Here is a 14,135-nt window from a genome sequence, read left to right on the forward strand (position 1 = left end):
CCAGGTTATAGCAGTAAGTAGCCTCCAACTTTTCCAGTCTAGCAGGTGTCAGGAGCTGAAAGGATCACAGAAACAGGGGACTGAGGAACAGGAGTGGGTCATTAGACACTTTGACCTTCTCCACCAGGCACTAAGATAGTTGTTGATCAGGTTGTGGTCTCAGCCCCACTTTACTGTCCCATTCTCTGTGATTCACTGCTCTGTCAAATATTTAACTAACGCAGCTTTGAATAAACGCAAACAAAGTGGAATACCAAACTTCTGGGGAAGACAATTCTCACTTAAACGGTCCTTTTAGAATTTTCTCCATCCTCGTATAGAATCAGAGAGTCATACAGCATGGAAATAGATCCTTTATTCCAGCTTGCCCAAATCGGCCAGATATCCCAATCTGATCTAGTCCCATTTGCCATCATTTGCCCCATATCCCTCTGAAACATTCCTATTTATGTACCTAATCCAATATATTGTAAATGTTTAATTGTACACGCATTCAAAATTTTCTTTGACAGCACTTTCCATACACGCATCACCTTTGGCATGAAAATGTAACTCCTAAGGTCCACTCTAAATCTTGCCTCCAAACCTTCAACCTATACCGTCTAGTTCTGGACTCCCCTAAATCTGGGGAAAACACCTTGGCCATTCAGATTATCCATGCCTCTCAGGATTTTATAAGCCACTTTCATGTCACTATTCACCCTCCTCCAGTCCAGGGGAAACGCCTCAACTTGTTCATCCTGTCCCTGATTCTCAAAATACCCCCAGTATCGAAACATCTTTGTAAATCTTTTCTGCGCCCTCTCAACATCCTCCCTTTAGCAGAGCCAACGGAATTCTGCGCAGTATTCTTAAAGTGGCCTCACCAGCGTCCTGTACAGGGGTAACATGCCACATCAACTCCTATACTCAATGTTTTGGCCGATTAAGGCAAGCATGTCAAACGTGTTCTTCACCATCCTGTCTACCTGCGACTCCACTTTCAAGGAACTGTGAACCTGCACCCTTAGGTCTCTTTGTTCGGTAACATTCCCGAGGGCACGACCTCACAAATTGCAAAACCTCACAAATATCTAAATTAAACTCATCTGCCAGTCCTTGGCCCTTTGATGGTCAAGAGTGCCGCTGTACTCTAAGATAATCTTATTCACTGTCCGCTGCACCACCTTGTTGATGTTACCTGCAAACTTATTAACCATGCCTCTGATATTCACATCCAAGTTATCATATCCATTATGAAAAGCAGTGAGCTCAGCAGTGATTCTTTCAGCACACCCCTGGCCACAGGCCTCCAGTCTGGAAAACAATCCGTTACCTTCAAGACAATTTTGTGTGTAAATGGTTAACGTTCCCTGGATTCCATATGACCTAACCTCAGTAATCAGTTAGGATGAGGAAGCTTATTAAACCCCTTGCTGTAGCCAGTGTAAACAATGTACATCAGAATACCTTCTTCAATCTTCTTTGTCACGTCCTCAAAATACTCAATCACATTAATAAAATTTATCTCCATCGCACTACCCCAAACCAGTCTTTGTCTTTCTAAATGCATGTAAATAATATCCCTCGAAATCCCCTCCAACAACCTGCACTACACTGACGTTAAGGAGAAAGTGAGGTCTGCAGACGCTGGAGATCAAAGCTGAAACTTTATTGCTGGAACAGCACAGCAGGTCAGACAGCATCCAGGGAACAGGAGATTCGACGTTTCGGGCACATGCCCTTCCTCAGGAATGAGCAGAGAGTGTTCAGCAGGAGAAGATAAAAGGTAGGGAGGAGGGACTTGGAGGAGGGGCGTTGGAAATGTGATAGGTGGAAAGAGGTCAAGGTGAGGGTGATAGGTCGGAGTAAGGTGGAGGCGGAGAGGTCAAGAAGAAGACTGCAGGTCAGGAAGGCGGTGCCGGGCTGGAGGGATTCGGCTGAGACAAGTTGGGGGGAGGGGGGATGAAGAAACTGGTGAAGTCCAAGTTCATCCCCTGTGGTTGGAGGGTTCCCAGTCGGAAGATAAGACGCTCCTCCTCCGACCGTCGCGTTGTTGTGGTTTGGCGGTGGATGAGTCCAATGACCTGCATATCCTCGGTGGAGTGGGAGGGGGAGTTGAAATGCTGTGCTACAGGGTGATTGGGTTGGTTCGTCCGGGTGGCCCAGAGGTGCTCTCTGAATCGCTCTGCAAGTAGGCGGCCTGTCTCCCCAATATAGAGGAGGCCACACCGGCTGCAGCCGATGCAGTAGATAATGTGGGTGGAGGTGCAGGTGAATCTGTGGAGGATATGGAAGTTTCCTTTGGGGCCTTGGAGAGAAGTGAGGGGGGAGGTGTGGGCGCAAGTGTTGCACCTCCTGCGGTTGCAAGGGAAGGTGCCGGGAGTGGAGGTTGGGTTGGTGGAGGGTATGGATCTGACAAGGGAGTCGCGGAGGGAGTGGTCTCTACGGAAAGCTGATAAAGGAGGGGAGGGAAATATATCCTTGGTGGTGGGGTCCGTTTGGAGGTGGCGGAAGTGACGGCGGATGATGCGTTGTACATGGAGATTGGTGGGGTGGTAGGTGAGGACCAGTGGGGTTCTGTCCTGGTGGCGGTTGGAGGGGCGAGGCTCAAGGGCGGAGGAGCGGGAAGTGGAGGAGATGCGGTGGAGGGCATCGTCGATCACGTCGGGGGGGAAATTGCGGTCCTTGAAGAAGGAGGCCATCTGTGTTGTGCGTATTTTGAACTGGTCCTCCTGGGAGCAGATGCGGCGGAGACGAAGGAATTGGGAGAATGGGATGGCGTTTTTACAGGGGGCGGGGTGGGAGGAGGTGTAGTCCAGGTAGCTGTGGGAGTCGGTCGGTTTGTAGTAGATGTCCGTGTTGATTCGGTCGTCTGAGATAGAAACAGAAAGGTCTAGGAAGGGGAGGGAGGAGTCTGAGACTGTCCAGGTGAATTTGAGGTCGGGGTGGAAGGTGTTAGTGTAGTGGATGAACTGTTCAACCTCCTCGTGGGAGCACGAGGTAGCGCCGATACAGTCATCAATGTAGCGAAGGAAAAGATGGGGGGTGGGGCCAGTGTAGTTGTGGAAGATGGATTGTTCCACATACCCTACGAAGAGGCAGGCATAGCTAGGGCCCATGCGGGTGCCCATGGCTACTCCTTTTGTTTGGAGAAAGTGGGAGGATTAGAAAGAAAAGTTGTTCAGGGTGAGGACCAGTTCAGTCAGTCGAAGGAGGGTGTCGGTGGAAGGGTACTGGGTGGTACGGCGGGAAAGGAAGAAGCGGAGTGCTTTGAGTCCTTCGTGATGGGGGATGGAGGTGTACAGGGACTGGATGTCCATAGTGAAGATGAGGCGTTGGGGACCGGGGAAGCGGAAATCCTGGAGGAGGTGGAGGGCGTGGGTGGTGTCACGGACGTAGGTGGGGAGTTCTTGGACTAATGGGGACAGGACCATGTCGAGGTAGGAGGAGATGAGTTCAGTGGGGCAGGAGCAGGCTGAGACGATGGGTCGTCCGGGGCAGTCAGGTTTGTGGATTTTGGGCAGGAGGTAGAAACGGGCGGTGCGGGGTTGTGGTACTATGAGGTTGGAGGCGGTGGATGGGAGGTCCCCTGAGGTGATGAGGTTATGGATGGTCTGGGAGATGATGGTTTGGTGGTGGGGGGTGGGGTCATGGTCAAGGGGGCAGTAGGAGGAGGTATCTGCGAGCTGGCGTTTGGCCTCAGCGGTGTAGAGGTCGGTGCGCCAAACTACTACTGCGCCTCCCTTGTCAGCTGGTTTGATGGTGAGGTTGGGGTTGGAACGGAGGGAGTGGAGGGCTGTGCGTTCCGAGGGTGAGAGGTTGGAGTGGGTGGGAGGGGTGTGGGAGTTCAGGTAGCGGTTAATATCGCGGCGGCAGTTTGCAATAAAGAGGTCGAGGGCAGGTAGGAGGCCAGCACGGGGTGTCCAGGTGGACGGGGTGTGTTGGAGGTGGGAGAAGGGGTCGTAGAGGGTGGCTGAGGGTCTTGATTGAAAAAGAAGGCACGGAGGCGAAGGCGGCGGAAGAATCGTTCAATGTCACTCCGTGTATTGAATTCATTGACCCGAGAACGTGTGGGAACGAAGGTGAGACCCCTCCTGAGGACTGATCTCTCATCCTCAGAGAGGGGCAGGTCCGAAGGGATGGTGAACACACGGCAGGGCGGGGAGCTAGGACCTGGTGTGGGACTGGAGCTGGATGTGGGGGCGGGGTTAGGCCTGGGGGCGGGGACAGAGGTCGGCGGGGGGGCGGGGTTAGGCGCGGTGACGGAACTCGGCCGGGGGGCGGGGTTAGGCGCGGTGACGGAACTCGGCCGGGGGGCGGGGTTAGGCGCGGTGACGGAACTCGGCCGGGGGGCGGGGTTAGGCGCGGTGACTGAACTGGGCCGGGGGGCGGGGTTAGGAGCGGTGACGGACCTCGGCCGGGGGGCGGGGTTAGGCGCGGTGACGGAACTCGGACGGGGGGTGGGGTTAGGCGCGGTGACGGAACTCGGCCGGGGGGCGGGGTTAGGCGTGGTGACGGAACGCGGCCGGGGGGCGGGGTTAGGCGTGGTGACGGAACGCGGCGGGGGGGCGGAGACACATGCGGCGATGTCCCGATGCAGGTCGCTGACGTCACTGGGGGCGGAAGTAGCTGCGGCGACCACGGAGACAGAGTTTTTCCCCATACTCGCGGAGATTTCCAATCTGTTGGCGATTGTCTTCATGACGATCGCAGAGCAGGTTGTCTGTGCGGCGATCCCGGAGGCGGTTGTTTGGGCCGCGATCATGAACGTTGCGAGGTCGGTGGGGGCGGAAGTGACGTCATCGTCTGCGGCTATTGCCGCGGGCGCTGTAGCGGCCTCGTGTGTAATGGCGCCGGACTGGAGGCCGATGGAAGGTTCTAGAACAGTTGAGGAATCCGGAGTTTGGGGGTAAGTGCATGAAAGTTTTTGGTACTTACTGCCTTTAATTTCTGATATGGCTAGAAAGAACTGTTTGTTCAGTCTATGGATTCTTCTGTAAATGAAGAACAGTAGAGGTCCTTTACAGGTCTGTGAGAAAGTTGTCCTGAGCTGGGGTAGGTCGAGTTGCAGGGAATGTAGGTACCGGCGCATGGCTGCAAGCGTGGAGTGGAGGATCCGGAGGGAGGTCCGTTGCTGGAGGCTGCGGATTTGTTGCAGGTACTGGTAGTCCTGGTTGGGTCCAAATTGTGTTGGTCGGAAGGTGATCTGGAGTCCATGGGGGATCAGTCGGTTCCGTAGGCAGGTGCTGAGAAAAGAGATATGGCTGTGGTAACGAGTCTGCTTCAGAATGTGGCTGAAGAGCTTCTGTGCAGAGGAGATGACCTGGGGTGTGCAGTGGGAGAGAGACTCACTGAAATCTTTATAGAGAGAGGCAGAGAGCTTCTTCAAGGAAGGCATCCTTGTAAGAGGATTCGCAGTAGGTTGAAATCTTCGAGGAGAAAGTGAGGTCTGCAGACGCTGGAGATCAAAGCTGAAACGTTATTGCTGGAACAGCACAGCAGGTCAGACAGCATCCAGGGAACAGGAGATTCGACGTTTCGGGCACATGCCCTTCCTCAGGAATGAGCAGAGAGTGTTCAGCAGGAGAAGATAAAAGGTAGGGAGGAGGGACTTGGAGGAGGGGCGTTGGAAATGTGATAGGTGGAAAGAGGTCAAGGTGAGGGTGATAGGTCGGAGTAGGGTGGAGGCGGGGAGGTCAAGAAGAAGACTGCAGGTCAGGAAGGCGGTGCCGGGCTGGAGGGATTCGGCTGAGACAAGTTGGGGGGAGGGGGGATGAAGAAACTGGTGAAGTCCAAGTTCATCCCCTGTGGTTGGAGGGTTCCCAGTCGGAAGATAAGACGCTCCTCCTCCGACCGTCGCGTTGTTGTGGTTTGGCGGTGGATGAGTCCAATGACCTGCATATCCTCGGTGGAGTGGGAGGGGGAGTTGAAATGCTGTGCTACAGGGTGATTGGGTTGGTTCGTCCGGGTGGCCCAGAGGTGCTCTCTGAATCGCTCTGCAAGTAGGCGGCCTGTCTCCCCAATATAGAGGAGGCCACACCGGCTGCAGCCGATGCAGTAGATAATGTGGGTGGAGGTGCAGGTGAATCTGTGGAGGATATGGAAGTTTCCTTTGGGGCCTTGGAGAGAAGTGAGGGGGGAGGTGTGGGCGCAAGTGTTGCACCTCCTGCGGTTGCAAGGGAAGGTGCCGGGAGTGGAGGTTGGGTTGGTGGAGGGTATGGATCTGACAAGGGAGTCGCGGAGGGAGTGGTCTCTACGGAAAGCTGATAAAGGAGGGGAGGGAAATATATCCTTGGTGGTGGGGTCCGTTTGGAGGTGGCGGAAGTGACGGCGGATGATGCGTTGTACATGGAGATTGGTGGGGTGGTAGGTGAGGACCAGTGGGGTTCTGTCCTGGTGGCGGTTGGAGGGGCGAGGCTCAAGGGCGGAGGAGCGGGAAGTGGAGGAGATGCGGTGGAGGGCATCGTCGATCACGTCGGGGGGGAAATTGCGGTCCTTGAAGAAGGAGGCCATCTGTGTTGTGCGTATTTTGAACTGGTCCTCCTGGGAGCAGATGCGGCGGAGACGAAGGAATTGGGAGAATGGGATGGCGTTTTTACAGGGGGCGGGGTGGGAGGAGGTGTAGTCCAGGTAGCTGTGGGAGTCGGTCGGTTTGTAGTAGATGTCCGTGTTGATTCGGTCGTCTGAGATAGAAACAGAAAGGTCTAGGAAGGGGAGGGAGGAGTCTGAGACTGTCCAGGTGAATTTGAGGTCGGGGTGGAAGGTGTTAGTGTAGTGGATGAACTGTTCAACCTCCTCGTGGGAGCACGAGGTAGCGCCGATACAGTCATCAATGTAGCGAAGGAAAAGATGGGGGGTGGGGCCAGTGTAGTTGCGGAAGATGGATTGTTCCACATACCCTACGAAGAGGCAGGCATAGCTAGGGCCCATGCGGGTGCCCATGGCTACTCCTTTTGTTTGGAGAAAGTGGGAGGATTAGAAAGAAAAGTTGTTCAGGGTGAGGACCAGTTCAGTCAGTCGAAGGAGGGTGTCGGTGGAAGGGTACTGGGTGGTACGGCGGGAAAGGAAGAAGCGGAGTGCTTTGAGTCCTTCGTGATGGGGGATGGAGGTGTACAGGGACTGGATGTCCATAGTGAAGATGAGGCGTTGGGGACCGGGGAAGCGGAAATCCTGGAGGAGGTGGAGGGCGTGGGTGGTGTCACGGACGTAGGTGGGGAGTTCTTGGACTAATGGGGACAGGACCATGTCGAGGTAGGAGGAGATGAGTTCAGTGGGGCAGGAGCAGGCTGAGACGATGGGTCGTCCGGGGCAGTCAGGTTTGTGGATTTTGGGCAGGAGGTAGAAACGGGCGGTGCGGGGTTGTGGTACTATGAGGTTGGAGGCGGTGGATGGGAGGTCTCCTGAGGTGATGAGGTTATGGATGGTCTGGGAGATGATGGTTTGGTGGTGGGGGGTGGGGTCATGGTCAAGGGGGCAGTAGGAGGAGGTATCTGCGAGCTGGCGTTTGGCCTCAGCGGTGTAGAGGTCGGTGCGCCAAACTACTACTGCGCCTCCCTTGTCAGCTGGTTTGATGGTGAGGTTGGGGTTGGAACGGAGGGAGTGGAGGGCTGTGCGTTCCGAGGGTGAGAGGTTGGAGTGGGTGGGAGGGGTGTGGGAGTTCAGGTAGCGGTTAATATCGCGGCGGCAGTTTGCAATAAAGAGGTCGAGGGCAGGTAGGAGGCCAGCACGGGGTGTCCAGGTGGACGGGGTGTGTTGGAGGTGGGAGAAGGGGTCGTAGAGGGTGGCTGAGGGTCTTGATTGAAAAAGAAGGCACGGAGGCGAAGGCGGCGGAAGAATCGTTCAATGTCACTCCGTGTATTGAATTCATTGACCCGAGAACGTGTGGGAACGAAGGTGAGACCCCTCCTGAGGACTGATCTCTCATCCTCAGAGAGGGGCAGGTCCGAAGGGATGGTGAACACACGGCAGGGCGGGGAGCTAGGACCTGGTGTGGGACTGGAGCTGGATGTGGGGGCGGGGTTAGGCCTGGGGGCGGGGACAGAGGTCGGCGGGGGGGCGGGGTTAGGCGCGGTGACGGAACTCGGCCGGGGGGCGGGGTTAGGCGCGGTGACGGAACTCGGCCGGGGGGCGGGGTTAGGCGCGGTGACGGAACTCGGCCGGGGGGCGGGGTTAGGCGCGGTGACTGAACTGGGCCGGGGGGCGGGGTTAGGAGCGGTGACGGACCTCGGCCGGGGGGCGGGGTTAGGCGCGGTGACGGAACTCGGACGGGGGGTGGGGTTAGGCGCGGTGACGGAACTCGGCCGGGGGGCGGGGTTAGGCGTGGTGACGGAACGCGGCCGGGGGGCGGGGTTAGGCGTGGTGACGGAACGCGGCGGGGGGGCGGAGACACATGCGGCGATGTCCCGATGCAGGTCGCTGACGTCACTGGGGGCGGAAGTAGCTGCGGCGACCACGGAGACAGAGTTTTTCCCCATACTCGCGGAGATTTCCAATCTGTTGGCGATTGTCTTCATGACGATCGCAGAGCAGGTTGTCTGTGCGGCGATCCCGGAGGCGGTTGTTTGGGCCGCGATCATGAACGTTGCGAGGTCGGTGGGGGCGGAAGTGACGTCATCGTCTGCGGCTATTGCCGCGGGCGCTGTAGCGGCCTCGTGTGTAATGGCGCCGGACTGGAGGCCGATGGAAGGTTCTAGAACAGTTGAGGAATCCGGAGTTTGGGGGTAAGTGCATGAAAGTTTTTGGTACTTACTGCCTTTAATTTCTGATATGGCTAGAAAGAACTGTTTGTTCAGTCTATGGATTCTTCTGTAAATGAAGAACAGTAGAGGTCCTTTACAGGTCTGTGAGAAAGTTGTCCTGAGCTGGGGTAGGTCGAGTTGCAGGGAATGTAGGTACCGGCGCATGGCTGCAAGCGTGGAGTGGAGGATCCGGAGGGAGGTCCGTTGCTGGAGGCTGCGGATTTGTTGCAGGTACTGGTAGTCATGGTTGGGTCCAAATTGTGTTGGTCGGAAGGTGATCTGGAGTCCATGGGGGATCAGTCGGTTCCGTAGGCAGGTGCTGAGAAAAGAGATATGGCTGTGGTAACGAGTCTGCTTCAGAATGTGGCTGAAGAGCTTCTGTGCAGAGGAGATGACCTGGGGTGTGCAGTGGGAGAGAGACTCACTGAAATCTTTATAGAGAGAGGCAGAGAGCTTCTTCAAGGAAGGCATCCTTGTAAGAGGATTCGCAGTAGGTTGAAATCTTCGAGGAGAAAGTGAGGTCTGCAGACGCTGGAGATCAAAGCTGAAACGTTATTGCTGGAACAGCACAGCAGGTCAGACAGCATCCAGGGAACAGGAGATTCGACGTTTCGGGCACATGCCCTTCCTCAGGAATGAGCAGAGAGTGTTCAGCAGGAGAAGATAAAAGGTAGGGAGGAGGGACTTGGAGGAGGGGCGTTGGAAATGTGATAGGTGGAAAGAGGTCAAGGTGAGGGTGATAGGTCGGAGTAGGGTGGAGGCGGAGAGGTCAAGAAGAAGACTGCAGGTCAGGAAGGCGGTGCCGGGCTGGAGGGATTCGGCTGAGACAAGTTGGGGGGAGGGGGGATGAAGAAACTGGTGAAGTCCAAGTTCATCCCCTGTGGTTGGAGGGTTCCCAGTCGGAAGATAAGACGCTCCTCCTCCGACCGTCGCGTTGTTGTGGTTTGGCGGTGGATGAGTCCAATGACCTGCATATCCTCGGTGGAGTGGGAGGGGGAGTTGAAATGCTGTGCTACAGGGTGATTGGGTTGGTTCGTCCGGGTGGCCCAGAGGTGCTCTCTGAATCGCTCTGCAAGTAGGCGGCCTGTCTCCCCAATATAGAGGAGGCCACACCGGCTGCAGCGGATGCAGTAGATAATGTGGGTGGAGGTGCAGGTGAATCTGTGGAGGATATGGAAGTTTCCTTTGGGGCCTTGGAGAGAAGTGAGGGGGGAGGTGTGGACGCAAGTGTTGCACCTCCTGCGGTTGCAAGGGAAGGTGCCGGGAGTGGAGGTTGGGTTGGTGGAGGGTATGGATCTGACAAGGGAGTCGCAGAGGGAGTGGTCTCTACGGAAAGCTGATAAAGGAGGGGAGGGAAATATATCCTTGGTGGTGGGGTCCGTTTGGAGGTGGCGGAAGTGACGGCGGATGATGCGTTGTACATGGAGATTGGTGGGGTGGTAGGTGAGGACCAGTGGGGTTCTGTCCTGGTGGCGGTTGGAGGGGCGAGGCTCAAGGGCGGAGGAGCGGGAAGTGGAGGAGATGCGGTGGAGGGCATCGTCGATCACGTCGGGGGGGAAATTGCGGTCCTTGAAGAAGGAGGCCATCTGTGTTGTGCGTATTTTGAACTGGTCCTCCTGGGAGCAGATGCGGCAGAGACGAAGGAATTGGGAGAATGGGATGGCGTTTTTACAGGGGGCGGGGTGGGAGGAGGTGTAGTCCAGGTAGCTGTGGGAGTCGGTCGGTTTGTAGTAGATGTCCGTGTTGATTCGGTCGTCTGAGATAGAAACAGAAAGGTCTAGGAAGGGGAGGGAAGAGTCCGAGACTGTCCAGGTGAATTTGAGGTCGGGGTGGAAGGTGTTAGTGTAGTGGATGAACTGTTCAACCTCCTCGTGGGAGCACGAGGTAGCGCCGATACAGTCATCAATGTAGCGAAGGAAAAGATGGGGGGTGGGGCCAGTGTAGTTGCGGAAGATGGATTGTTCCACATACCCTACGAAGAGGCAGGCATAGCTAGGGCCCATGCGGGTGCCCATGGCTACTCCTTTTGTTTGGAGAAAGTGGGAGGATTGGAAAGAAAAGTTGTTCAGGGTGAGGACCAGTTCAGTCAGTCGAAGGAGGGTGTCGGTGGAAGGGTACTGGGTGGTACGGCGGGAAAGGAAGAAGCGGAGTGCTTTGAGTGCTTCGTGATGGGGGATGGAGGTGTACAGGGACTGGATGTCCATAGTGAAGATGAGGCGTTGGGGACCGGGGAAGCGGAAATCCTGGAGGAGGTGGAGGGCGTGGGTGGTGTCACGGACGTAGGTGGGGAGTTCTTGGACTAATGGGGACAGGACCGTGTCGAGGTAGGAGGAGATGAGTTCAGTGGGGCAGGAGCAGGCTGAGACGATGGGTCGTCCGGGGCAGTCAGGTTTGTGGATTTTGGGCAGGAGGTAGAAACTGGCAGTGCGGGGTTGTGGTACTATGAGGTTGGAGGCGGTGGATGGGAGGTCCCCTGAGGTGATGAGGTTATGGATGGTCTGGGAGATGATGGTTTGGTGGTGGGGGGTGGGGTCATGGTCAAGGGGGCAGTAGGAGGAGGTATCTGCGAGCTGGCGTTTGGCCTCAGCGGTGTAGAGGTCGGTGCGCCAAACTACTACTGCGCCTCCCTTGTCAGCTGGTTTGATGGTGAGGTTGGGGTTGGAACGGAGGGAGTGGAGGGCTGTGCGTTCCGAGGGTGAGAGGTTGGAGTGGGTGGGAGGGGTGTGGGAGTTCAGGTAGCGGTTAATATCGCGGCGGCAGTTTGCAATAAAGAGGTCGAGGGCAGGTAGGAGGCCAGCACGGGGTGTCCAGGTGGACGGGGTGTGTTGGAGGTGGGAGAAGGGGTCGTCAGAGGGTGGCTGAGGGTCTTGATTGAAAAAGAAGGCACGGAGGCGAAGGCGGCGGAGGAATCGTTCAATGTCACTCCGTGTATTGAATTCATTGACCCGAGAACGTGTGGGAACGAAGGTGAGACCCCTCCTGAGGACTGATCTCTCATCCTCAGAGAGGGGCAGGTCCGAAGGGATGGTGAACACACGGCAGGGCGGGGAGCTAGGACCTGGTAACCCCGCCCCCCGGCCGAGTTCCGTCACCGCGCCTAACCCCGCCCCCCCGCCGACCTCTGTCCCCGCCCCCAGGCCTAACCCCGCCCCCACATCCAGCTCCAGTCCCACACCAGGTCCTAGCTCCCCGCCCTGCCGTGTGTTCACCATCCCTTCGGACCTGCCCCTCTCTGAGGATGAGAGATCAGTCCTCAGGAGGGGTCTCACCTTCGTTCCCACACGTTCTCGGGTCAATGAATTCAATACACGGAGTGACATTGAACGATTCTTCCGCCGCCTTCGCCTCCGTGCCTTCTTTTTCAATCAAGACCCTCAGCCACCCTCTGACGACCCCTTCTCCCACCTCCAACACACCCCGTCCACCTGGACACCCCGTGCTGGCCTCCTACCTGCCCTCGACCTCTTTATTGCAAACTGCCGCCGCGATATTAACCGCTACCTGAACTCCCACACCCCTCCCACCCACTCCAACCTCTCACCCTCGGAACGCACAGCCCTCCACTCCCTCCGTTCCAACCCCAACCTCACCATCAAACCAGCTGACAAGGGAGGCGCAGTAGTAGTTTGGCGCACCGACCTCTACACCGCTGAGGCCAAACGCCAGCTCGCAGATACCTCCTCCTACTGCCCCCTTGACCATGACCCCACCCCCCACCACCAAACCATCATCTCCCAGACCATCCATAACCTCATCACCTCAGGGGACCTCCCATCCACCGCCTCCAACCTCATAGTACCACAACCCCGCACCGCCCGTTTCTACCTCCTGCCCAAAATCCACAAACCTGACTGCCCCGGACGACCCATCGTCTCAGCCTGCTCCTGCCCCACTGAACTCATCTCCTCCTACCTCGACACGGTCCTGTCCCCATTAGTCCAAGAACTCCCCACCTACGTCCGTGACACCACCCACGCCCTCCACCTCCTCCAGGATTTCCGCTTCCCCGGTCCCCAACGCCTCATCTTCACTATGGACATCCAGTCCCTGTACACCTCCATCCCCCATCACGAAGGACTCAAAGCACTCCGCTTCTTCCTTTCCCGCCGTACCACCCAGTACCCTTCCACCGACACCCTCCTTCGACTGACTGAACTGGTCCTCACCCTGAACAACTTTTCTTTCCAATCCTCCCACTTTCTCCAAACAAAAGGAGTAGCCATGGGCACCCGCATGGGCCCTAGCTATGCCTGCCTCTTCGTAGGGTATGTGGAACAATCCATCTTCCGCAACTACACTGGCCCCACCCCCCATCTTTTCCTTCGCTACATTGATGACTGTATCGGCGCTACCTCGTGCTCCCACGAGGAGGTTGAACAGTTCATCCACTACACTAACACCTTCCACCCCGACCTCAAATTCACCTGGACAGTCTCGGACTCCTCCCTCCCCTTCCTAGACCTTTCTGTTTCTATCTCAGACGACCGAATCAACACGGACATCTACTACAAACCGACCGACTCCCACAGCTACCTGGACTACACCTCCTCCCACCCCGCCCCCTGTAAAAACGCCATCCCATTCTCCCAATTCCTTCGTCTCCGCCGCATCTGCTCCCAGGAGGACCAGTTCAAAATACGCACAACACAGATGGCCTCCTTCTTCAAGGACTGCAATTTCCCCCCCGACGTGATCGACGATGCCCTCCACCGCATCTCCTCCACTTCCCGCTCCTCCGCCCTTGAGCCTCGCCCCTCCAACCGCCACCAGGACAGAACCCCACTGGTCCTCACCTACCACCCCACCAATCTCCATGTACAACGCATCATCCGCCGTCACTTCCGCCACCTCCAAACGGACCCCACCACCAAGGATATATTTCCCTCCCCTCCTTTATCAGCTTTCCGTAGAGACCACTCCCTCCGCGACTCCCTTGTCAGATCCATACCCTCCACCAACCCAACCTCCACTCCCGGCACCTTCCCTTGCAACCGCAGGAGGTGCAACACTTGCGCCCACACCTCCCCCCTCACTTCTCTCCAAGGCCCCAAAGGAAACTTCCATATCCTCCACAGATTCACCTGCACCTCCACCCACATTATCTACTGCATCGGCTGCAGCCGGTGTGGCCTCCTCTATATTGGGGAGACAGGCCGCCTACTTGCAGAGCGATTCAGAGAGCACCTCTGGGCCACCCGGACGAACCAACCCAATCACCCTGTAGCACAGCATTTCAACTCCCCCTCCCACTCCACCGAGGATATGCAGGTCATTGGACTCATCCACCGCCAAACCACAACAACGCGACGGTCGGAGGAGGAGCGTCTTATCTTCCGACTGGGAACCCTCCAACCACAGGGGATGAACTTGGACTTCACCAGTTTCTTCATCCCCCCTCCCCCCAACTTGTCTCAG

The sequence above is a fragment of the Chiloscyllium plagiosum genome, unplaced genomic scaffold, assembly GCF_037043375.1.
Source record: "Chiloscyllium plagiosum isolate Xiang-an unplaced genomic scaffold, Cpla_swu_hap1 HiC_scaffold_36, whole genome shotgun sequence".
Taxonomy (NCBI): domain Eukaryota; kingdom Metazoa; phylum Chordata; class Chondrichthyes; order Orectolobiformes; family Hemiscylliidae; genus Chiloscyllium; species Chiloscyllium plagiosum.